Source organism: Anomaloglossus baeobatrachus, chromosome 6, assembly GCF_048569485.1.
Source record: "Anomaloglossus baeobatrachus isolate aAnoBae1 chromosome 6, aAnoBae1.hap1, whole genome shotgun sequence".
NCBI lineage: Eukaryota > Metazoa > Chordata > Amphibia > Anura > Aromobatidae > Anomaloglossus > Anomaloglossus baeobatrachus.
This window is the reverse complement of record NC_134358.1, coordinates 398,834,562-398,861,362: the sequence shown is the minus strand read 5'-3', so window position 1 is coordinate 398,861,362 and position 26,801 is coordinate 398,834,562. Positions and strand designations below refer to the sequence as shown.

Below are 26,801 nucleotides of genomic sequence, written 5' to 3'. Positions count from 1 at the left end.
GTCTATATTCACTGTCTATAGGATTATAACACCACTAGCAATATGGCAAGCTACATAGGATCCCCAAGAAATCATACAAATGATTGCTATGCTATAAAATAACACAGTATGAAATCCAGGGGTCCTGAGCAGTTGGCTAGTTATCACCTGAGACAGACCAGAGCATTATACAGTTAGGTCCAGAAATATTTGGACAGTGACACAAGTTTTGTTATTTTAGCTGTTTACAAAAACATGTTCAGAAATACAATTATATATATAATATGGGCTGAAAGTGCACACTCCCAGCTGCAATATGAGAGTTTTCACATCCAAATCGGAGAAAGGGTTTAGGAATCATAGCTCTGTAATGCATAGCCTCCTCTTTTTCAAGGGGCCAAAAGTAATTGGACAAGGGACTCTAAGGGCTGCAATTAACTCTGAAGGCGTCTCCCTCGTTAACCTGTAATCAATGAAGTAGTTAAAAGGTCTGGGGTTGATTACAGGTGTGTGGTTTTGCATTTGGAAGCTGTTGCTGTGACCAGACAACATGCGGTCTAAGGAACTCTCAATTGAGGTGAAGCAGAACATCCTGAGGCTGAAAAAAAAGAAAAAATCCATCAGAGAGATAGCAAACATGCTTGGAGTAGCAAAATCAACAGTCGGGTACATTCTGAAAAAAAAGGAATTGACTGGTGAGCTTGGGAACTCAAAAAGGCCTGGGCGTCCACGGATGACAACAGTGGTGGATGATCGCTGCATACTTTCTTTGGTGAAGAAGAACCCGTTCACAACATCAACTGAAGTCCAGAACACTCTCAGTGAAGTAGGTGTATCTGTCTCTAAGTCAACAGTAAAGAGAAGACTCCATGAAAGTAAATACAAAGGGTTCACATCTAGATGCAAACCATTCATCAATTCCAAAAATAGACAGGCCAGAGTTAAATTTGCTGAAAAACACCTCATGAAGCCAGCTCAGTTCTGAAAAAGTATTCTATGGACAGATGAGACAAAGATCAACCTGTACCAGAATGATGGGAAGAAAAAAGTTTGGAGAAGAAAGGGAACGGCACCTGATCCAAGGCACACCACATCCTCTGTAAAACATGGTGGAGGCAACGTGATGGCATGGGCATGCATGGCTTTCAATGGCACTGGGTCACTTGTGTTTATTGATGACATAACAGCAGACAAGAGTAGCCGGATGAATTCTGAAGTGTACCGGGATATACTTTCAGCCCAGATTCAGCCAAATGCCGCAAAGTTGATCGGACGGCGCTTCATAGTACAGATGGACAATGACCCCAAGCATACAGCCAAAGCTACCCAGGAGTTCATTAGTGCAAAAAAGTGAAACATTCTGCAATGGCCAAGTCAATCACCAGATCTTAACCCAATTGAGCATGCATTTCACTTGCTCAAATCCAGACTTAAGACGGAAAGACCCACAAACAAGCAAGACCTGAAGGCTGCGGCTGTAAAGGCCTGGCAAAGCATTAAGAAGGAGGAAACCCAGCGTTTGGTGATGTCCATGGGTTCCAGACTTAAGGCAGTGATTGCCTCCAAAGGATTCGCAACAAAATATTGAAAATAAAAATATTTTGTTTGGGTTTGGTTTATTTGTCCAATTACTTTTGACCTCCTAAAATGTGGAGTGTTTGTAAAGAAATGTGCACAATTCCTACAATTTCTATCAGATATTTTTGTTCAAACCTTCAAATTAAACGTTACAAATTGCACTTGAATTCTGTTGTAGAGGTTTCATTTCAAATCCAATGTGGTGGCATGCAGAGCCCAACTCGCGAAAATTGTGTCACTGTCCAAATATTTCTGGACCTAACTGTACCTGCACGAAGTATTAGGATATACCAGTCTATACTCACTATCTTTAAGATATCACTACGATGGAAAGAACCATATAAGTAAAAGTGGCATAAGGAGAAGGGTTTCCCAATGGAATGACCCCACGCGTATCGCCACCTCTAAGGGTGGCTTCCTCAGGGGAAAGAGAAAAGCTGTGCATTACCTCCTCATGTGTCATATATAAGGAGAATGTATTAGCACTCACCAGTAACGCAGCTGGAGAGTCTCATGTGATTGCAGCGTTCCGATGGCGGCCGCCATCTTGTTTGAGTCACGTGACATGAAAAAGGTACAACCCCCAAACTCGTACTGCGCATGCGCCGACCGTCAAAGCGGGCAGTGCTCAAAAAAAAATCATCATCGCATACCGTTAAGTATGCTGGCTGTAAATATATAATGTGGCGGTGCTCGAATATAGTTTTTATTTTCTGTACGGACTTATACAGCGCCAGCAAATCCGATTTACATCACATGACAAAGAGAGAACCGCCCCCATCTCACACTGCGCATGTGCCCGATATAAATGCTTATAGCGCTATCAGACTGCATTCCTACCCGGCGCATAACATTATGGATACCTCATGCAGGCCCATCACATAGGAGCACCTCTAATATATACACATATGCAGGTTCATACAGCGCAAGCGCAGGAAGTCACTATTGTTTCTCCATATGTGCAGCTGGTTCTGCACATACCATAGGATCCCATCATCAAGCATGAAGTAGAAGGTGCATAATATCATTAACCCTTTAGGGGGTATGTTCAAATTTGAATCGAATAAATCTCTGTTCCTAACTTACAAGCAAATTTTCGTTATTGATCATGCCAAAAGACTACAGGTAACTACTACTTCTCCTTATGCAAAATTTATTGTGCATAAGGAGAAGCTATTTGTATTGTGTATTTATACATATTGATATTAATGTTTCCCAATGTGTTTGGTGTATTATGCCATAGGCTTTTTTAAGTGTTTTTAACCATTCCTTGTGTGTACTATGCTCTCGGTTTGGAGACATGTGGTTTCTGTACAATAAAGTAATTTTTCTATATAACTTGATTTTGTGGTGATCCCGTATCTGGTATACCTTTCTTCTTTTCAATTTGGCATAGTTTTCTGTATACCTGGAGATCCCACGGGTTGGTGCCCTTCCTCCTTTTGTGTTTAGAGGATCTGATGGCGCTAAGTGAGAGGATGTTAGCCAATGTAGTTGCTTTTTTATACACTAGTTTGTAGTTATTATGTAAAATATTGTTTAAAGTCCTCTTTCAATATGGAGATGTTTTTATGAAACATACGTTTGATGGTATAAAATTAGTTACTATATTTTAATATAAGTGTAAGTGACTTGTTCTGCAATGTGTTATCCTTTTTCCATTTATTAGATTTTTCATTTGATTTAAATTTAGATACATTTATGTTAGTGTCCACTATTTTTTTGGCTCTTTCAATCATCCAATGTTTGTATCCTCTAGCTTGTAAACGGGTCTCAATGTTATTTATTTCTGCAATATAAGAATCAGCGGTATTACAATTGCGGTTTGCTCTGACAACTTCACCCAAGGGGATTGCTTTGATTGTGTCTGCTGGATGGTGACTAGTGGCATGTAAAATTGTATTGCCTGCTATTTGTTTTCTATATGTTTTAGTAAAAATCAGTGAAAACATCCTACCCTCCAGAGTTAGATCCAAAAATTGAGTAACATTGCGATTATATTGAACTTTGAATTCAAGGTTAAAGATGTTATTATTTAAATAAAAAATTAAATCCTGTACGGCAGATTCATAGCCTGACCATATGATTAACATATCATCTATGAATCTGCCGTACCAAACTATCTCTTTCAAAAAGGGATTCTGCTGGTCATAGATGTACATTCCTTCCCACCAACTCATGGTCAGATTTGCGACAGAGGGTGAGTATTTGGCCCCCATTGAGACTCCTGCACTCTGAAGAAAATATTTACCATTAAAATAGAAATAATTATTCAACATGAGGAATAGGACCACATCTATGATATAGTTAATAATTTCTATGTTTATATCAGAGTACATAGTTAGATGGTATTTGAGTGCTGATAGTGCCACTGCTACTGGTATGGATTGATACAAAGATACTACATCTATAGTTAGCCATGAATAATGTGGAGACCACCGAATTTGCTTCATGTTTGGCAAAACAGAGGAGGTATCCTTAAGATAACCAGGGACCCTACGTACTAAGGGTTGTAGTATTCTGTCTAACCATTCCCCCAATTGTTCGCTAATGGAAACGATTCCTGCTATGATCGGTCGCGTGGGAGGGGGTAAAATCCCCTTGTGTGTTTTGGGTTATGCGTGCATAATTGGGGTTGTGGCTTCTGTTTCTTTAAGGAACCTTTAATGGAAACCTTCTTCTATGAGTCTATCATAATGAATTTTCAATTTGTGTGTGGGGTCCGATGGGAGTGATGAATATGTACTGGTGTCACTTAACATATTCATGATCAATTGGATGTAATCCGTAGTGTTCATCACTACCACCGAACCCCCTTATCTGAACATTTAATAGTTATGTCCAAGTTATCTTTTAATTGTTTAATTGCTATTCTCGCTTCAGTAGACAAATTGTTATTTAGTGGGATTTTTTGGTGTTTATCAATTTGAAGTGACAAATTCCTGAGGTCCCGCTCCATGGTGGTTTAGAATGTATCCATAAAAGGACAACGGTCCTGCGCTGGATAAAATCTTTTATTTTTAACTTTGGGATGATTTGCTTCGATAATGTTGCAAATTTCTGCGCTTGAATCTCTTGTTAAATCATTCAGACAAGAGAGAGTAACCTGATGCTCAAAGTTAAATGATTCAAACATGTTTTTTTGATTTGTGTCTATGGCACCATCAGCACTGACATTTGGGTCACTTTTTTCAGAAAATTATTTTTTCAAAACCAAATCTCTAACAAACTTATTAATATCACAAATTGTTGAAAATAAATCAAAATTGCAAGAAGGAGAAAACTTCAATCCTAGGGAGAGAACTCTGTTCTGTTCATCATTAAGGGGAAATTTAGACAAATTAATAATGTCAAACTTCCCTATGTCTTGCGTCGTCGTGGATTGTGCTTCTGGAAGACCCCTGGATCGATGCTTTCTCCCTCCTCTCCTCCTATTTTTCTTTTTGAAAAAGTCCTCTTTCTGAAATAGTTTTTTGAGTTCGAGGGTTGGGCTTGCTGATAGTTTCCTTGGTCCAATTCTGAATCCTCGCTTTGGCTTACTGACGTGTCAAGCTCTGTGGAGCTGAATGAAACCCTGATGGATTGTTGTCTGTTCCAATTTTTATTGGAGCGTGGAGTTCACAATATTGATCTCTGCGTATTCTCTCAGGGGCCCCATTCATATACTGTACTTGATTATTTGTGTAGTCATATGAGTCCCGATTAAATTTCCTCTTTTTAATGTTCATGATTTTATTTTCTGCTTTATCAACAGATTTTCTCATATTTGTTTCCAGTTCGTCAATTTGTATCTGTGTTGCATCCTTTATGTAATTCTGTTCAAGTATGTCCAGATCTTATGGGACTTTTGTAAGTTTCTCTTCATGTTTTATAATTAAATTAATTAATTTAAAGGAGCAATCCGACAAGATTAGGTTCCACTGGGTTACTGTATCCTATATTTGTGATCATTAATTTGACTCTGTTAATAACAAATAATTTTTGTACTCCATAGACATGTATTATGAAGAGTGTATTTGCTGTCTCAAACCACAAAACGATCTTGTGACAGGATTGCTGCAGAACACTATTCATATTCATTCATAGTAATTTGAGGATTCAACAAGATCTAAACAAGCTGGAACAATGGGCAGCAACTAATAGAATGGTTACTCATTACTGAGAGGTCATATGTCGGAGGTGGCATCTTTTTACTTTTTGATTTCAAGTCACTAAAGGGGCCCTTTCATTGTTCATTGGGGTTAATGTCTCTCAAACTCTCCAAGAACCTTACATTTCCCAAAATATCCTCAGGGATGCCAAGGTCTGTGCATAGTTGACTATCTGACATAGTGTAGTGTTTTCTCCACCTATTCTTTTTAACGAAGAGATGCAGATCTTTTACTGCTCTGAAAAGGTCAAAATCCAAGCTTGGCACAAACGATAATCCTGTCTTCAAAAGGGCCAGTTCAGTGTCATAGAAGGTTGTATTGGAGAGGTTAACAATTTGAAGGTCATTACTTAGTTCAGACTCCTGTTTAGGTTGGGACGATTTCTAAAGTTCTAACCGTGACCCAAAAAATGATAATTAGTTTGTGTTTGAGTCTGTCTGTCACCAGATTTGTAACCCCTAAAGTTTCTTCTCCTTCCTTTTTGTCTATACATCTCTCTCTAATCCCTCGGGTCTATCTCAACGTCAGAAGCCTCGGTATCTATTGAAGAGATATCCCTATGGCGGTCAACACCCACTGGATTGCTGTTGATATGACTATATGCTCTATTCTCTTTGAAATCCTGTATATCTCGTAAGAACTGCTTATGTTAACGTTCCTTAGCACGGTCCCAGAAATTTCGAGCTCCCCCCTGAAGTCCCGAAAGAGGGTCAAATGACCTAACTAGAACCCAATAGAACTAACTAGAAACTAAATGGCTAAACTCAATGGAAAACAATAACCTCCTGTGGTGCGACAGTAATGGCCTTAATTACAGAACAAAAGACGGTGATTATAGCATGTTAGCTAAAATCCTTCAGATCATTCGACCCGTCTCTGGGTTCCAAAGTTAGAAATGTTAAATGACCCCTCTCTGGGACTTCTAGTGTTAAGATGTTATTGAAACCATTCCAAGGTATTCTGTAATTTTGTTTCTTTGGTATATTCAAGGTTCCAAAGAGAACTTTTTTACTGCCTTTATCTGTTCATTGAGGGAGGTTGTTAGGGTTTCAAGCGTTGCTTTTTCTTTTTCCAACAGCAAACTGCATAAACCTCAAGGAGCTCTCCGTGGCCTCTTTTTCCCACCTGGCAGTAAATTCAAAGTCCCGATATCTCACTCCTAAGGTGAGTGTAATCCTCAATCCCCTAGGTACAATGATTTGAGGTAGTTCTCCAGAATCTGAACCTCCCACCAGGAGGTAACTTGATCTTTATAGTGTGAGACTCATGTGGGATTAGTGGATAAGGGCAGGTATCTCTCACCCCGGTATCGGTCCTATGTGACTTAGCCTGGCCAGGATCACCTGGCTACTAATGGATTAATGGGAGGTGAAGGACGGAGGTAAAAGGAATCTGGGAAGTTGGGGGAGGGTCTCCATCTGGGAACACAGTAAGCCTGTCTGTGTAGGAGACACTTGTGAGGAGCAGTGCCTGATGTTTGTATGGTTTAGCTGCAAGGGAGAAGCCCTCCAGTTGGTAGTTAGGATAACACCGTGTATAGTTAGTGCCGGACAGGCAAGGATTTATTTTGTTGGTGTTTTTTTTCTTTTTGTTTATGCTTCACTGCAATAAACCTGACCAAGCGTCAGTTACACCTTGAATTCGGCTGTCTGCCTGAGGTGAATACGTGCCCTTTGAACCCAGCAAAGGCGATCCCGGAGCGTGTTGTCACAATAGCTACAGGTGAGCTCCTTGAATGCTGAACTGTAGGACAAGGAGTATTTCTGTTGAACAATGTTTGAGTCTGAAAAGACCTCTTTAGCCTCAGCCAATCAATTCTCTGCATTCAAACCCACTGTCAGGAAACCTACCATACTTGCCACAATAATCAATTATATATAGCAATCAAAATGTCAGTATAGCCACCAGACTAAGACTCAGTTATCATTATAAATAAAAGCAAATGTATGTGAGAATTCAAACATAACTTTTATTAGTCTCTATTTTAAAATATTAAAACATGTGTATTTAAGTGAAAAAAAAATGACAGCCACAAGCCAGGAGAATAAAATTTCAAATATTCCAACACTGTCGTAAGGGGTTGTTTCAGACACTACTCTGACCCATCTAGATCACTCAAGATATGGATCAATTACAGTGAATCCTGATTTATGGATGCCAGATGTATCCCACAATTTAGATATAGCCATAAACAAATTTCCTATATGGCTCTGTCCCAATAGGCACCCACAAATCAGAAAAGGGGGTAACAATAGTGCAATATATCTTAGGTCCACAAGGTTATAGACCAAAAAATGCAATGCCTAACTGATTGACAGTGGTAACATCAAATACTGACAGAAAAAAGTCCTCGTGGTTACAAATTGAATGAGTATTTTACATGGTTCTAGGTCAGAAGAAATACCTATCTGATTGACAGTGGTCACATCAAATACTGACAGAAAAAAACTCGTAGTTACAGATAAATCAATAACCATCACACATTAACACAATTCATCAAAAGACAGGCACATATGCTAAATAAGTAGGAATTATCTCCCCCATTTTGTGAGGGGTCTTGTGAGGATTGTTAGCAGTGTCCAGGTGTAATACTGGTAGTCCATACAGGGAACCCTAGGCATATAGGTTTCTTATTGAAAGAGGATCTTACCCTAAACATCCAACATACGTCTGTCCTGACAAGGACAGGCCACAGCTCTCCCTGTGACCTGACCCTAGCTAATCATCTGTGTCTTCTTCCCAACATGTTTCATCATTTGGCAAGGACTCATCAGGGGAACAATTAAAGGATCACAGAAGCAAACCCATTCCAGCTGCTCAAATGTAGTATCTCCAAGGGTCAAGGTACAGCCGATCCAAAAAGATCTCCTAATATAACCATCCTAATCATCTAATTGCAATTGTATCAGCCCACCTAATTAGCACATCTACCTACCAAGTGGTTGATCACATACAGTCACAGGATATTGCCAATGTCCATCATCATCTGTAGTCTGTACATCCTGGAGCCATGCTATTCCATAGTAAACACAGGTCATGCCGTCCGTGACCCGCACACTGGAACGCATGTTAATCCAATCCATAGCCTACTACATGATGCACGTATGCGCAGCTTCTCTCACCGCATCAAGAGACCCATCTAATCAATGCAACTACAACTAGCGAACCCGAGCAGCTGTACATCTACAATGATGGGACTTAGGAAATGAGAAAGCGTCACAATACATTGCCGCCCAGGACCTGCATATTGGAAAGCATAACACTTATGAGCAGCCGGTTATACGCAGGACACTAAAGATCTGCATACCTGTGCACACCTCCCTGACGAAGGCCACGTGCCGAAACATGTGTTGGTTTGGCGTCGGCACGGCAGCGGGACATGACCTCAGGTGAACCCTCCTCACTATACACATAATGCTTTCCTCCATTTGATTTTTTTGTCCTGGTATTAATCCATCTATTATTACATTTGCCACGTATTAGTACTTGGATATGAGTACCCACTTGGGCTTTAAACATCTTATGATTGCACTTTAATAATTCTCTATATTGCAGTTTTGCACTTTATTTATTGTGTCAGGTTTCATACTATATATCTTCATTTATATGAGTGCCCACCTGGGCTTTATCCCTATTATGCATCTCATTGGTAGTACTTTAGTATAAATTCCCTGCACTGTAGTGCTGCACTTTATTCACTGTGTGGAACTACTTACCTATTTATTTATTTTTACATCTACTGCGTCACCTTCTTTTTTCTTACATATTACATTTTTGTGCAATCTTGTGCTATATGTGAAACTAATTAATATTTAGTATATATATATTACCTTGGACATTTAATTCACACTATAATTCATACTACATCTTATAATTTATGTGGAGTCATTTAATGCATTTTTTGTAATTTTGTATTTACTATTGTCCCCCGTCGTGCTGTCTTTTTGTGCAATTTGCACTTTTTACCTTGTTTTTAATCATTCATTAATAAAATTTGTTTTTATTGTCACTATTTGTGTATTGGCTATATTTTTGTTTATAGGTTTATATACCTGTGCAGGCGCAGACCCACAAAACTAAGACTTAGAAAAATATAGTAGTAACACAGGTTTCTGCCATATTAACCTATCAGACTATCAATATCGATCCAAAACAAGATCAATAGAGTCCAGCCACAATTGAAGTGTACAGGCTTTTACATATTTATGTTTAACTCTCTGGGAACTGCCATAAAAGTTGATTGTTTATCCAATGGCATAGCTATGCACAGTATTTCTGGGGGTTTTTTTGTATTTTTTTTTTTTTTTTAAACCATTGTCTTATTTCTAAAGGCTGCAAAATGCCATGACTGTTCAGAACATTAGACCTAGGCCAGGTCAAAATATGGCAGCCTGCGGGACAAAAAACTTGCTTAGATGGAACCACTGCACTTGCCACAATGAAGACCTTTCACAGTCAGGAACCATGATGTCATAATAGGCTTCTGACTAATTCTATGGGAGCTGCTATGACAGTTACATAGTACACTAACCCCATCACCCCCGTGCCAGAAAACACCTTTCTGATCGGGCTATTTTTTACAATTCTGACCAGTGTCAATTTATGAGGTTATCACTCTGTAAAATGTCAACAGATCCCGATGATGTTGAGACTGTTTTTTGTGACATATTGTACTTCATGAAAATTGTAAATTTAGACAGATATTTCTTGTGTTTATTTGTGAAAATATCAGAAATTTGGCGAAAATTTTGAAAATGTAGCAATTTTCAAACTTTGAAAATTTATGCCCATAAATCCGAGTACACAAAATAGTTATTAAATAACATTTTCCATATCTCTACTTTATATCAGCACAATTTTTGAAATATATATATATATTTTTTGTTAGGAAGTTAAAAGGGTTCAAAGTTCAACAAAAATTTCTAATTTTTCCAACAAAATTTCAAAACTATTTTTTTAGGGGCCACAGTATATTTGAAGTGATTTTGAGAGGTCTAAGTGACAGAAAATACCCAAAAGTGACAGCATTCTAAAAACTGCACACCTCACACAGCTCAAAGCCACATCCTAGAAGTGTATTAACCCTTTAGGTGCTTCCCAGGAACCAAAGCAGTGTGGAAGGAACAAATGAAAATTTTACTTTTTTACTCAAAAATCTTACTTTAGCCAAAAATTTTGTATTTTTACAAGGGTATCAGGAATAAACGCACCGTAAAAGTTATTGTGCAATTTCTCCTGAGTACATTGTTAGCTAATACGTGGTGGAAATCAATTGTCTGGGCGCATGGCAAGGCTCGGAAGGGAAGGAGCGCCATTTGAAACTTTGAAAGCAAAATTAGCTGGAATCATTAGTGGACGCCATGTCGCATTTGGAGACCCCCTGAGGTGCCTAAACAGTGGAGCTCCCCCACAAGTGACCCTATTTTGGAAATTAGACCCCTCAAGGATTTTATCTAGATGTTTGGTGAGCACATTGAACCCCTGGGGACTTCACAGAAGAATATAACGTTGAGCCAAGAGAATAAAAAAAAAATTACCATAAAATTGTTGCTTTAACCAGACAGCTTTTTTTCATAAAAGTATCAGGATAAAATGGACCATAAAATTTATTGTGCAATTACTTCTGAGTACTCAAATATCTCATATGTGGTGGAAATCAATTGTTTGGGCGCAGGGCAGGGTCGGAATGGAAGGAGCGCCATTTGAATTTTTTAAACCAAGTGCAGTGGTATAGTGTAATGAGGGTTACAGACAGTTGTAGGCTTATTGGAAGAGGTAGGGCTTCAAGTTCCTTTGTGAGGTTTCCACAGTAGGCGAGTCTGATGATACATTGGAGCAATGAATTCCAGAGTATGGGAGATGCAAAAAATCCTTTATATGCGATTGTAGGAAGAGGACATAAGAGTGGAGTACAGAAGGAGATCTTGTAAGGATTGGATTTTGCGTGCAGTTAAGTACCAGGAGACAAGGTCACAGATGTATGGGGGAGAGAGATTGTGGATGGCTTTGTTTGTCATGGTTAGGGTTTTATAAAAGGGCTGTGGAAGAGAAAGCGCAGTGGATTGTAGCTGGTGGGCATTCTTCAGTCTACTAGGGGCCACAAGATTTTTTAAGTTGGAGGCCCTCCTAAAAGTGACTCCAGGTCTCTCAGGTAGGCAATCTCTTAAAAAAGGATCATTGCGAAGAACTCTCCAATGACGGGCTAAAATATTCCTAATTTGTTCACCATCACTGCTAAAGGTGGTCAAAAAGTTGGCTGAAAAATTGTGTAGGGGAGCGATACGGTTGCCTGACCTATTTGTTTTTATAAGATCTAGCTGTGACAAATTCTTAGTGTCATTAAAGGCCTTTTTGAGTAGATACATAGGGTAATCTTTTTCAAGAAACCTCCCTTTTAAAATATCCGCTTGTTCTTTAAAATCAGCATCATCTGAACAATTTTTCCTAATCCTCTTGTATTGGTTATGGGGGATATTCTTAAGCCATTTGTTATAGTGGCTACTGGAATAATGTATGTAGCCATTGCTATCAACTTCCTTGAAATAAGTTTTAGTGGAAATTTGACTTCCATTGTGCATTATAGTCAAATCAAGGAAGTTGATCGCATCCTTCTGTATATTAGGTGAGAGGGTAAGCCCCCAATCATTGTTCATCAAATGACTAAGAAAAGAATTGACATTGTTCCCTGTATTGTCCCATATAATGAACAGATCGTCAATGTACCTTTTGTACATGATGATATGTTTTAAGAACATGGAATTATAAATATATACAATCTCAAAAGCACCCATAAATAAATTAGCGAACGTCGGTGCGACCCTCGATCCCATCGCAGTCCCGCAGTGCTGATGGTATATTTTCTCTTGAAAGGTGAAAAAATTGTTAGTAAGAATAAACTCCATACCTTTTAAAAGGAAGTTTCTTTGGTCAATCGGTAGGCGATCATCACTCATTAAAAATAATTTGAAGCATTCTAGTCCAAGAGTATGACTAATGTTAGTGTATAGGGCCGCTATATCCAAAGAAATGAAAAGAAAGGTATCATTCCATTTGACATTCTTAGTAAGGTCAATCAGTTGAGTGGAATCCCGTAAAAAAACTCTTTAAGTTACATACATGACTCTGCATTATATAGTCTATATATGCAGCTAAATTAGCTGTGAGTGAATCTATCCCTGAAATGATCGGTCTCCCAGGAGGATCCGACAAACTCTTGTGTATTTTAGGTAGATGGTAATAGAAAGCCATCTTGGGGTTTCTGATCTCCAATTAGGCTTTCTCATTTTTATTCAGGATTCCTATATTGTAGGCTTCTTGTATTAGGGACTGATATCCCGTGATGGCCCTATTATATGCATCAATTTCCACTATTTCATAATGTGTGGGGTTAGACAAGTTCCTATAGGCCTCTTTGAGGTAGGTCTCTTTGTCTTGTATTACTATCCCCCCTCCTTTGTCAGCGTTCCTGATGACAATATCTGGATTATTCTTAAGAGAACAAATCGCTTTTTTCTCTTGTAGACTAAGATTCACTTTTATGTGGGTTCTAGAGGAGGACAATTTTTTGAAATCCTCAAGCACTAGGTCACTAAAAGTTTTTATATGGTGACCCTTGCTTTGTAAGGGATAGAATTTTGACTTCTGTCTGAAATCAGTGTGAAAAAACCCTTTTTCATTTTCCATGTTGCTGGCAGTTTTGGACTTATTAATGAGAAAGTGTCTAGTTAGAGTAAGTTTCCTGATATATTTTTGAAAGTCAACAAAAACTTCAAAATCATTGGCAACGGAGGAGGGACAAAAAGAGAGGCCTTTATTCAGGACCTGGGTTTCTTCCTTGGTGAGGATATAGCTGGACAAATTAAAAATGCCAGTGTTTTTATTAGTTAGACGAGACTTTTTTTCTCTTTCTTGTTGTACTCTGAGGCCAGCTCTTCTTCCTCTCCGTAATTTTTTCTTTTCCCCGATCTGGGCGTTAGGAAGTTTGTGATAGATGCCTGTGTCACTCTTGTGGTGGGAGTTTTGGCCATGGATAAAAAAGGAACGCACATGTCGTTCTTTGCAGAGTTGTCTATAGTGATGGTATTTCCTGCTTGAGTTGAGGGGACCAATTCCTGGGGTAAAAGGATAGTGGTCTCCTCAACCCTATCAAGTGTTAAAGGGAGTGGGATATAATCCTCATGGGTAGAGAGATCCATGAGATCAATGAAGTCCCTACCCAGGGGAATCCCCTCTGGAGGTATCAAATCGGTAGTATCTAGGACCTCAGTGCGATCCCTTTCTTTACGAATTTTTTCTATCTGATGTCTGATTTGTGCCAGCTGTTCCCTGGTCTTTTCAAAATCTATATGGAGAGGATTAGACTTCTCAGTATTGCCCGGGGCACTAGTTTCAGTACTGGGAGTGAACGTGATCTTGGTGATTGGAGGCTCACGGCCAGTTACTGAATCAGGATTAGAATTAGACTGTGTGGGTCTCGGGGCAGACCGTGCCACAGTAGTGGGGTGAGGACTGTTAGGTTTATTAGGGTTTTTTTGTGGAATTTACTATTAAAAAAATTTCTATTAAAACTCGTCGATCTTGATCTATTTCGGGTCATAGTGGTGGTCCCACTGATCTGAGGGGCCCCTTTTTTTCCCCAATTTTGTCTTGTCTATCCCTCTGCATCTTTCTAGATTTTCTAAAAATGGAGTCTTGCTCCAATTGGATGAGTTTGGTATTAATGTCTGAGTTCAAAAATTTGAACTCAGCATGCAAATCATAACGACTAAGTTCTTTATAGACCTCCGCAATAATATTAGTAGCTTCTTTGGCCAAGTTAGATCACTGTAGCATACCTTGCATACAAACATTTAAAATGTCCTCCCACTCAGCAGAGAAAACAGGGTCCGCAGGAAAGGGAGATTCATGTTTTACCCTCAAACCCCTCGGACACAGTTTCTCTTCCATATAAATGGAGAGAAACCTTGCATCCAAGCTGAAATGTAATTAATCCTTAAGGAGATCTTCTAGGCGTAAAAACAATTTTTTCATATTGTCAGTATCTTCATTAGAATAAACATTAGGCAGATTAGCATCAATGTCAATGTCATGTAATTCGGGAGAGCCTATTGTCTGCAGGATCAGCCTCTCCCTGGATGACAGTCGATTGTTAAAATAATCCATGATATATCCGAATTGACCCTCTGCCGCAAAATCCACGAAGGGAGGACCGGTCACATCAGGTCCCAAATTCAGTAGATAAAAGGGCTGTGGAAGAGAAAGCGCAATAGGGTCTTACCCAGGTGATGGGAGGGTGAAAGAAAGTGTTACACTCACCTATAATGGTTGTGCCAGTCACAACCACTATGCATGCATGTAAGAATCCAAGTCCGGCAGCAGTCGGTTAGGGTTTTGAAATGGAGACTTTGGTCAATGAGAAGCCAGAGAAGGAATGGGCAGAGGAAGGCTGGGGAATAGCAGAACGGGGCGGGGGGGGGTCAAGTTGATTAGTTGGGCAGCAGATTTAGGATAGATTAGAGGGTGTGAGCATGCTAGAAGGGAGTCCACAGAGCAGGAGATTGCAGTAGTCGAGGTGTGAGATGATACACTAGTGCTTTTGCAGATTTTCAGTTAAGGAATGTATGAATCTGTGAAAATATGTTTGAGTTGGAGTCAGCAAGAGGTGGAAAGGACTTGGAATTGTGGTTTGAAGGAGAGGGCAGTCAGGGGTTCCTCCAAGGCAGGGAGCTTGCAGGACTCTGGCCAGTGTCACTTTATGATGTAATAACTTTGGAATGCTTCAAGATATCCCAGTAATTCTGAGAGATTGTATTTTCATAACATATTTTAATTCATGATAGTGGTAAATTAGGATGATATTTTGTGTGTTTATTTGTTAAAATATCGGAAATTTCGAGAACATTTTGCAATTTTAAAACATTGAATTTTTATTCCCTTAAATCAGAGAGTTATGTCACAAAAAATAGTTGGTAAATAATTACATTTCCCACATGACTACTTACATCACAATTTTTGACACATCATTTATTTTTGTTAGGAAATTTGAAGGGCTCAAAGTTTGTCAGCAATTTTTCATTTTTCCAAGAAAACATCCAAAACCATTTTTTTAGGGACCACATCCCATTTGAAGTACTTTGGGAGGTCTATGTGACAGAAAACACCCAAAAGTGACACCAATCTAAAAACTGCACCCCTCACGCTGCTTAAAACGACATCCAAGTTAATTAACCCTTCAGGTGCTTCACAGGAACTAAATCAATGTGCAAGTAAAAAATTTAAATTGTACTTTTTCCCATAGAATTTTTTAACATTGATCAGTGAAAATTAAAAAATACATTACCACAAAAATGTTGCTATAACCCCAACTCTCATTTTCACAAGGGTAACAAGAAAAAATGCACCATACAATTTTTTGTGCAATTTAACCTGAGTATGCCGATGCCTCATGTGGTGGAAAACTAGGCACAAAAGTGCTTGAAAGGGAATAAGCGTCATTTGATTTTTTTTACATGCAAAATTGTCTGGAATCATTTGCAGACACCATGTTGCGTTTGGAGAGAGTCTGTGCTGCCTTAACAGTGGAAACAAGCCCAGAAGTAAGCCCATTTTGGAAACCAGACCCCTCAAAAAATGTACTTAGATGTTTGGTGAGCTCCTGGAACCCCCAGGTGCTTCATAGAATTTTTTAATATTGAGCTGTGAAAATATAAAAATACATTTTTGCCACAAAAATGTTTCATCAACCCCAAATCTTTCATTTTGCAAGGGTATCAGGAGATAATTCACTGTACAATTTATTGTGCAACTTCTCCTGAGTATGCCAATACTCCATATGTGGTCAAAAACTACTTTTGAGGCACATTACAAAGTGAAAAAGGGAAGGAGACCCATATTTGAGTTCAAATTTTGTTGGAATGGTTTGTGGGTACTAGGTCACATTGCAGAGCCCCTGTCACGCCAGAACAGCAAAAACCCCCCACAAGTGACCCCATTTTACAAACTGTGTCCCTCAATGAATTCCTCTAGGGGTGCAGTCAGCATATTGACACTACAGGTGTGTCAAAAAATGTTATACTATAATAATTACATTTTTACCACTAAAATGTTGTTATAACCCCAGATTTCCAATATTCCAAGGGGAATAGGTAAAACATGTCGCATAATACATTATACATTTGGCCTCTTTTCAGCGGTGTCCATCTTTTCAAGAGAGAACAAAACTGTTCATGACCGCACTTTTGTGCATACCTAAAAAGACATGTAAAAAGATAGACACCGCCAGACCGCCGGCCAGATGGGAGTTAAAAGTGACTCCCTTTGCCTCATTGCATTGAATTTTCCATTGAGAATTTAGTCTGAATCACGTTTTTCAGAAATGTACACGTAATCCCTCGTGTCAGCGTAGTTCGCAGGATAAATGTCGCACTGCGGTCTTTGGGAGGCAGAATGAACAAATAAACAGCAATAAAGAATTATCTTTATTTATTTTTTATGCCATTCACCGTGCACTATAAGTGATAGGGCAGCTTTATTCGTCTGTTCAGTACAATTACAGAGATACCAGATTTAGGCTATGTGCGCACACTGCAAATTTGTTTCTGCAGCAAAAAATGCACTCTGGTAGATAAACCCACCTCTGGCAGAAAAAATGCACCCAAAAAACACATGCGTTTTTACCGCATTTTTGCCTGCGTTTTTGTCCCAGAATTTTTTAAACATTATCAATGGCAAAACACAGGGAAAAACGCAGGAACCTGCAGAAAAGAAGTCACATGTATTGAAAAAAGACGCAACGTTCGCACAGCATTTCGGATTTCTCATAGACTTTGCTGGGGAAGGACTGCATGAAGCTTATGAACACAAAGTGCACCGATTCTGCACCAAAAACACAGTAAAAAAGCAGTGTGTGCACAGGGTCTTATACAGTTTTTTTTAGGCTTGGCAACTATCAGGCTATGTGAGCACGTTGCGTATTTGCATGCAGTTACGCTGCGATCTGCACCGCAGCGTAACTGCATGCGTCCTGCGTCCCCAGCACAATCTATGAAGATTATGCAGGAGACATGCACACGTGGCGTACTAGAGCGCAGCGCTTTGGCTGCTGCCCGAAGCGCGCTTTCTAAGAAGTGACATGTCACTTATTCCGTGCACTCTGCATGCATCCCCCGCTCTGTCTATGAGAGGGGCTGCACTCAGAGTGCATGGAATCGGCTTTTTTTTTTTCATTACGGACTCTTTCTGAAGCGATTTGAAGCACACGTGTGCTGTTCAAATCGCTGCAGAAATTTCTGCAGGAACAGAACGCTACGTGCGCACTTAGCCTCACACTAAAAATGATTTTTACAAAATAAAGGTGTTTTGCATCACCAAATTTTGAAAGCTATAGTTTTTTTTATTATTATGCCAACAGTCATGTGAGGGCCTGGTTTTTGTAGGATGTGTTGGAGTTTTCATTGGTACCATTTTTAGCCACATATTTTTTGATCGCTTTCTATTCTGTTTTATGTGACACAGAATCAAGAAGAAACAGCAATTTAGGAATTGTTTTGTTTGTGTTTTCCGCCAATCACTGTTTATTCTTCAGGCCAGTACCAATACAGTGATACCACAATTTATATAATTTTATTTTTATGTTTTGCCACTTTTACACCATAAAAATAATTTTTATAGAACAAAAAAAGGTTTTGCATTGCTGTATTCTGATAGATATACTGTAGATTTTTTATTTTTTTGCTGACAGAGCTGTATGGCAGCTGTTTTTTGCAAGACAAATGACATTTTCAGCTATACCATTTTTTATTCATATGAGTTTTTGATCACGTTTTATTCCACTTTTTTGTCAGCTGTGTGATGAAAAGATAGTTTTTGTTATATTTTATTAGATTGGGTTAAGGACAGGGTAACACCAAATGTGTACTTTTTTGTTTTTATATGAATTTACATATTTATTGGTAGAATTTTTTTTCTTGTTTTTGGTCTTTATTTTCTGATTTTTTATATTTTTACCTAGTCCTTATATGGAACATTACCTTTTATTGCCCTGGTCACAGCTATGATGTATGGCAATACATTATACTGTCAGTGCAGCACTGACATAGGCCTCTGGGCCATGCTCCTGGCATGATTCCAGAGGCTTTCTGTACCTGGGTGTCCACAGAGGTAATCAGGATGACCTTGGGTCACACTGGCAACAGTGACGTGGGGACCATCCCTGGCTGTGAGAGCCAAGGCTCAGCTGTCCGGAAAGCCAAAGTCCTGGTGGAAGTCACGTGGGTTGCACGATCGCTAGGAAGTACCTCGTACATCCTGGGTTGGGAGCGCAATGGCCATCAGGACGTATGGGGTACATCCAAAGTCAAGAAGGACAACCTATCCCACAAAGGACATCATCTGAAATGAGTTTTTATATTCTCCCCGTGTTTGCGTGGGTTTCCAAAGACATACTAATAGGGAATTTAGATTGTGAGCCTCAATGGGGAAAGTGATGATCATGTCTGTAAAGCGCTGTGGTAATAATAGCGCTATACAGTTTATAAGTGAGTAAAACAGATAAATTGCCCAGAAGAGCATTGCATGGCTTATAAGCCTCCTCACATTGGCATGTCAGTATGTAATGCTCTACAACAGGAAACGTTAGTCCTTAGATCCCAGTCAAAAGTAAGTGGAGAGAGGCAAAAGAAGATTATCAAAACGAGCAAGACAAGGACAGGGACATGTTATAAGGTCTGAGTCAGGTCTATTTCACATATCTGACATTACATTCAGGGTTCGAGTATTCATGGACTGCAGAGACCCAGGGCTGTCCATACATGGCCCATGGATGCTGGCTGTGAGGCCCAGGGCTGTCCATACATGGCCCATGGATGCTGGCTGTGAGGCCCAGAGCTGTCCATACACGGCCCATGGATGCTGGCTGTGTGACCGAGGGCTATCCATACACAGCCGATGGATGTTGGCTGTGTGACCCAGGGCTGTCCATAAACGGCCCATGGATGCTGGCTGTGTGACCCAGGGCTGTCCATACGCGGCCCATGGATGCTGGCTGTGTGACCCAGGGCTGTCCATACACGGCCCATGGATGCTGGCTGTGTGACCCAGGGCTGTCCATACACGGCACATGGATGCTGGCTGTGTGACCCAGGGCTGTCCATACGCGGCCCATGGATGCTGGCTGTGTGGCACAGGGTTGTCCATACGCGGCCCATGGATGCTGGCTGTGTGGCACAGGGCTGTCCATACGCGGCCCATGGATGCTGGCTGTGTGGCACAGGGCTGTCCATACACGGCCCATGCATGCTGGCTGTGTGACCCAGGGCTGTCCATACGCGGCCCATGGATGCTGGCTGTGTGGCACAGGGCTGTCCATACGCGGCCCATGGATGCTGGCTGTGTGGCACAGGGCTGTCCATACACGGCCCATGGATGCTGGCTGTGTGGCACAGGGCTGTCCATAAACGGCCCATGGATGCTGGCTGTGTGACCGAGGGCTATCCATACACGGCCCATGGATGCTGGCTGTGTGACCCAGGGCTGTCCATACACGGCCCATGGATGCTGGCTGTGTGGCACAGGGCTGTCCATACACGGCCCATGGATGCTGGCTGTGTGGCACAGGGCTGTCCATACACGGCCCATGGATGCTGGCTGTGTGGCACAGGGCTGTACATACACGGCCCATTGATGCTGGCTGTGACCCAGGGCTGTCCATACGCGGCCCATGGATGCTGGCTGTGTGGCACAGGGCTGTCCATACACGGCCCATGGATGCTGGCTGTGAGGCCCAGGGCTGTCCATACACGGCCCATGGATGCTGGCTGTGTGACCCAGGGCTGTCCATACACGGCCCATGGATGCTGGCTGTGTGGCACAGGGCTGTCCATACACGGCCCATGGATGCTGGCTGTGTGGCACAGGGCTGTCCATACACGGCCCATGGATGCTGGCTGTGTGGCACAGGGCTGTCCATACACGGCCCATGGATGCTGGCTGTGTGGCACAGGGCTGTCCATACACGGCCCATGGATGCTGGCTGTGTGGCACAGGGCTGAACATACGCGGCCCATGGATGCTGGCTGTGTGGCACAGGGCTGTCCATACACGGCCCATGGATGCTGGCTGTGTGGCACAGGGCTGTACATACACGGCCCATGGATGCTGGCTGTGTGGCACAGGGCTGTCCATACACGGCCCGTGGATGCTGGTTGTGTGGCACAGGGCTGTCCATACACGGCCCATGGATTCTGGCTGTGTGGCACAGGGCTGTCCATACACGGCCCATGGATGCTGGCTGTGTGGCACAGGGCTGTCCATACACGGCCCATGGATGCTGGCTGTGTGGCACAGGGCTGTCCATACACGGCCCATGGATGCTGGCTGTGTGGCACAGGGCTGTCCATACACGGCCCATGGATGCTGGCTGTGTGGCACAGGGCTGTACATACACGGCCCATGGATGCTGGCTGTGTGGCACAGGGCTGTCCATACACGGCCCATGGATGCTGGCTGTGTGGCACAGGGCTGTCCATACACGGCCCATGGATGCTGGCTGTGTGGCACAGGGCTGTCCATACACGGCCCATGGATGCTGGCTGTGTGGCACAGGGCTGTCCATACACGGCCCATGGATGCTGGCTGTGTGGCACAGGGCTGAACATACGCGGCCCATGGATGCTGACTGTGTGGCACAGGGCTGTCCATACACGGCCCATGGATGCTGGCTGTGTGGCACAGGGCTGTCCATACACGGCCCATGGATGCTGGCTGTGTGGCACAGACCTGGGAGCTTTGTCTCCAAGTGAAGGACTGAAAAACCGATGAAAAAGGAAACTTTGGGAGTTTCATGATATAAGGCAGAGCTGTGAGGCGCCATATCTTTTGCTAATTACTCCATGGCTAGCCCATTGATATGAACGCCTCTTAGGTCTAGGAATGGGTTGCAGCAATTCTTCCTATTGACTTATTGTATGTGAGGACCCATAGACAAGCATAATGGCGCCCTGCTACAGCAGAAGCAGACCGCAGGGAGCTCAGTACACGCGCCGGGGACACTCTCCATGTGCTCTAATGGAGCTGAGGGCACAACTGCGCCTTCATTCCCCTCACGGTGCCGAGCTGCGGTCTCCAGGAACCGTCCGCAGCCCGAGCACAGCGCCACGGCCTCCCCCGGCCGTCACAGACAGAATGAGGCACGGCCTGCATGGAGGAGGGCGGAGCTACACCGGGGAAGTGACGGGACGGCGTCAGCCTATGACAGGCCGGATATCGAAGAGCGAAAACAACGGGAGGGAACAGGCGGTGGCGGAGGCGAGCACTGACTCCACAGACACAGGACTGCTGCGGGGAGATGTGCCTCACTGGTAAGGGGAGCCTATACTGGTGCCGATGTAATGGGGGAGCCTATACTGGTGCCGATGTAATGGGGGAGCCTATACTGGTGCCGATGTAATGGGGGAGCCTATGCTGGTGCAGATGTAATGGGGGAGCCTATACTGGTGCAGATGTAATGGGGGAGCCTATGCTGGTGCAGATGTAATGGGGGAGCCTATACTGGTGCAGATGTAATGGGGGAGCCTATACTGGTGCAGATGTAATGGGGGAGCCTATACTGGTGCAGATGTAATGGGGGAGCCTATACTGGTGCAGATGTAATGGGGGAGCCTATGCTGGTGCAGATGTAATGGGGGAACCTATACTGGTGCAGATGTAATGGGGGAGCCTATACTGATGCAGATGTAATGGGGGAGCTTATGCTGGTGCAGATGTAATGGGGGAGCCTATACTGGTGCAGATGTAATGGGGGAGCCTATGCTGGTGCAGATGTAATGGGGGAGCCTATACTGGTGCAGATGTAATGGGGGAGCCTATACTGGTGCAGATGTAATGGGGGAGCCTATACTGGTGCAGATGTAATGGGGGAGCTTATACTGGTGCAGATGTAATGGGGGAGCCTATACTGGTGCAGATGTAATGGGGGAGCTTATGCTGGTGCAGATGTAATGGGGGAGCTTATACTGGTGCAGATGTAATGGGGGAGCTTATGCTGGTGCAGATGTAATGGGGGAGCTTATACTGGTGCAGATGTAATGGGGGAGCTTATGCTGGTGCAGATGTAATGGGGGAGCTTATACTGGTGCAGATGTAATGGGGGAGCTTATACTGGTGCAGATGTAATGGGGGAGCCTATACTGGTGCAGATGTAATGGGGGAGCTTATACTGGTGCAGATGTAATGGGGGAGCTTATACTGGTGCAGATGTAATGGGGGAGCCTATACTGGTGCAGATGTAATGGGGGAGCCTATACTGGTGCAGATGTAATGGGGGAGCCTATACTGATGCAGATGTAATGGGGGAGCTTATGCTGGTGCAGATGTAATGGGGGAGCTTATACTGGTGCAGATGTAATGGGGGAGCTTATACTGGTGCAGATGTAATGGGGGAGCCTATACTGGTGCAGATGTAATGGGGGAGCCTATACTGATGCAGATGTAATGGGGGAGCTTATGCTGGTGCAGATGTAATGGGGGAGCCTATACTGGTGCAGATGTAATGGGGGAGCCTATGCTGGTGCAGATGTAATGGGGGAGCCTATGCTGGTGCAGATGTAATGGGGGAGCCTATGCTGGTGCAGATGTAATGGGGGAGCTTATACTGGTGCAGATGTAATGGGGGAGCTTATACTGGTGCAGATGTAATGGGGGAGCTTATACTGGTGCAGATGTAATGGGGGAGCCTATACTGGTGCAGATGTAATGGGGGAGCTTATACTGGTGCAGATGTAATGGGGGAGCTTATACTGGTGCAGATGTAATGGGGGAGCCTATACTGGTGCAGATGTAATGGGGGAGCCTATGCTGGTGCAGATGTAATGGGGGAGCTTATGCTGGTGCAGATGTAATGGGGGAGCTTATGCTGGTGCAGATGTAATGGGGGAGCCTATACTGGTGCAGATGTAATGGGGGAGCTTATACTGGTGCAGATGTAATGGGGGAGCTTATACTGGTGCAGATGTAATGGGGGAGCTTATACTGGTGCAGATGTAATATACTGGTGCAGATGTAATGGGGGAGCCTATACTGGTGGAGATGTAATGGGGGAGCCTATACTGGTGCAGATGTAATGGGGGAGCCTATACTGGTGGAGATGTAATGGGGGAGCCTATACTGGTGCAGATGTAATGGGGGAGCCTATACTGGTGCAGATGTAATGGGGGAGCCTATACTGGTGCAGATGTAATGGGGGAGCTTATACTGGTGCAGATGTAATGGGGGAGCCTATACTGGTGCAGATGTAATGGGGGAGCCTATACTGGTGCAGATGTAATGGAGGAGCCTATACTGGTGCCGATGTAATGGGGGAGCTTATACTGGTGCAGATGTAATGGGGGAGCTTATACTGGTGCAGATGTAATGGGGGAGCCTATACTGGTGCAGATGTAATGGGGGAGCCTATACTGGTGCAGATGTAATGGGGGAGCCTATACTGGTGCAGATGTAATGGGGGAGCTTATACTGGTGCCGATGTAATGGGGGAGCCTATACTGGTGCAGATGTAATGGGGGAGCCTATACTGGTGCAGATGTAATGGGGGAGCTTATACTGGTGCAGATGTAATGGGGGAGCCTATACTGGTGCAGATGTAATGGGGGAGCTTATACCGGTGCAGATGTAATGGGGGAGCCTATACTGGTGCAGATGTAATGGGGGAGCCTATACTGGTGCAGATGTAATGGGGGAGCTTATACTGGTGCAGATGTAATGGGGGAGATTATACTGGTGCAGATGTAATGGGGGAGCTTATACTGGTGCAGATGTAATGGGGGAGCCTATACTGGTGCAGATGTAATGGGGGAGCCTATGCTGGTGCAGATGTAATGGGGGAGCTTATACTGGTGCAGATGTAATGGGGGAGCCTATACTGGTGCAGATGTAATGGGGGAGCTTATACCGGTGCAGATGTAATGGGGGAGCCTATGCTGGTGCAGATGTAATGGGGGAGCTTATACTGGTGCAGATGTAATGGGGGAGCTTATACTGGTGCAGATGTAATGGGGGAGATTATACTGGTGCAGATGTAATGGGGGAGCTTATACTGGTGCAGATGTAATGGGGGAGCCTATACTGGTGCAGATGTAATGGGGGAGCCTATGCTGGTGCAGATGTAATGGGGGAGCTTATACTGGTGCAGATGTAATGGGGGAGCCTATACTGGTGCAGATGTAATGGGGGAGATTATACTGGTGCAGATGTAATGGGGGAGCTTATACTGGTGCAGATGTAATGGGGGAGCCTATACTGGTGCAGATGTAATGGGGGAGCCTATGCTGGTGCAGATGTAATGGGGGAGCCTATGCTGGTGCAGATGTAATGGGGGAGCTTATACTGGTGCAGATGTAATGGGGGAGCTTATACTGGTGCAGATGTAATATACTGGTGCAGATGTAATGGGGGAGCCTATACTGGTGGAGATGTAATGGGGGAGCCTATACTGGTGCAGATGTAATGGGGGAGCCTATACTGGTGCAGATGTAATGGGGGAGCTTATACTGGTGCAGATGTAATGGGGGAGCCTATACTGGTGCAGATGTAATGGGGGAGCTTATACTGGTGCAGATGTAATGGGGGAGCTTATACTGGTGCAGATGTAATATACTGGTGCAGATGTAATGGGGGAGCCTATACTGGTGGAGATGTAATGGGGGAGCCTATACTGGTGGAGATGTAATGGGGGAGCCTATACTGGTGCAGATGTAATGGGGGAGCTTATACTGGTGCAGATGTAATGGGGGAGCCTATACTGGTGCAGATGTAATGGGGGAGCCTATACTGGTGCAGATGTAATGGGGGAGCCTATACTGGTGCAGATGTAATGGGGGAGCCTATACTGGTGCAGATGTAATGGGGGAGCCTATGCTGGTGCAGATGTAATGGGGGAGCCTATACTGGTGCAGATGTAATGGGGGAGCTTATACTGGTGCAGATGTAATGGGGGAGCTTATACTGGTGCAGATGTAATGGGGGAGCCTATACTGGTGCAGATGTAATGGGGGAGCCTATACTGGTGCAGATGTAATGGGGGAGCCTATACTGGTGCAGATGTAATGGGGGAGCCTATACTGGTGCAGATGTAATGGAGGAGCCTATACTGGTGCCGATGTAATGGGGGAGCTTATACTGGTGCAGATGTAATGGGGGAGCCTATACTGGTGCAGATGTAATGGGGGAGCCTATACTGGTGCAGATGTAATGGGGGAGCCTATGCTGGTGCAGATGTAATGGGGGAGCTTATACTGGTGCAGATGTAATGGGGGAGCTTATACTGGTGCAGATGTAATGGGGGAGCCTATACTGGTGCAGATGTAATGGGGGAGCCTATACTGGTGCCGATGTAATGGGGGAGCTTATACTGGTGCAGATGTAATGGGGGAGCTTATACCGGTGCAGATGTAATGGGGGAGCCTATACTGGTGCAGATGTAATGGGGGAGCCTATACTGGTGCAGATGTAATATACTGGTGCAGATGTAATGGGGGAGCCTATACTGGTGCAGATGTAATGGGGGAGCCTATACTGGTGCAGATGTAATGGGGGAGCCTATACTGGTGCAGATGTAATATACTGGTGCAGATGTAATGGGGGAGCCTATACTGGTGCAGATGTAATGGGGGAGCCTATACTGGTGCAGATGTAATGGGGGAGCCTATACTGGTGCAGATGTAATATACTGGTGCAGATGTAATGGGGGAGCTTATACTGGTGCAGATGTAATGGGGGAGCCTATACTGGTGCAGATGTAATGGGGGAGCCTATACTGGTGCAGATGTAATGGGGGAGCCTATACTGGTGCAGATGTAATGGGGGAGCCTATGCTGGTGCAGATGTAATGGGGGAGCCTATACTGGTGCAGATGTAATGGGGGAGCTTATACTGGTGCAGATGTAATATACTGGTGCAGATGTAATGGGGGAGCCTATACTGGTGCAGATGTAATGGGGGAGCCTATGCTGGTGCAGATGTAATGGGGGAGCCTATACTGGTGCAGATGTAATGGGGGAGCCTATACTGGTGCAGATGTAATATACTGGTGCAGATGTAATG

At 43.3% G+C, this 26,801-nt stretch overlaps 1 protein-coding gene across 2 annotated transcripts in view; it reads left to right on the top strand.

The window, feature by feature from the left end:
• The first annotated feature begins 21,954 nt into the window (after positions 1 to 21,954).
• The window catches only part of STARD3NL (STARD3 N-terminal like), a 96,316-nt gene continuing 91,469 nt past the window's right edge, over positions 21,955 to 26,801 (top strand). For both annotated transcript variants that reach the window (XM_075315123.1, XM_075315121.1), the window contains exon 1: positions 21,955 to 22,063. The gene's annotated coding sequence lies outside the window, so the exon portion shown is untranslated. The remainder of the gene's footprint in view (positions 22,064 to 26,801) is intronic.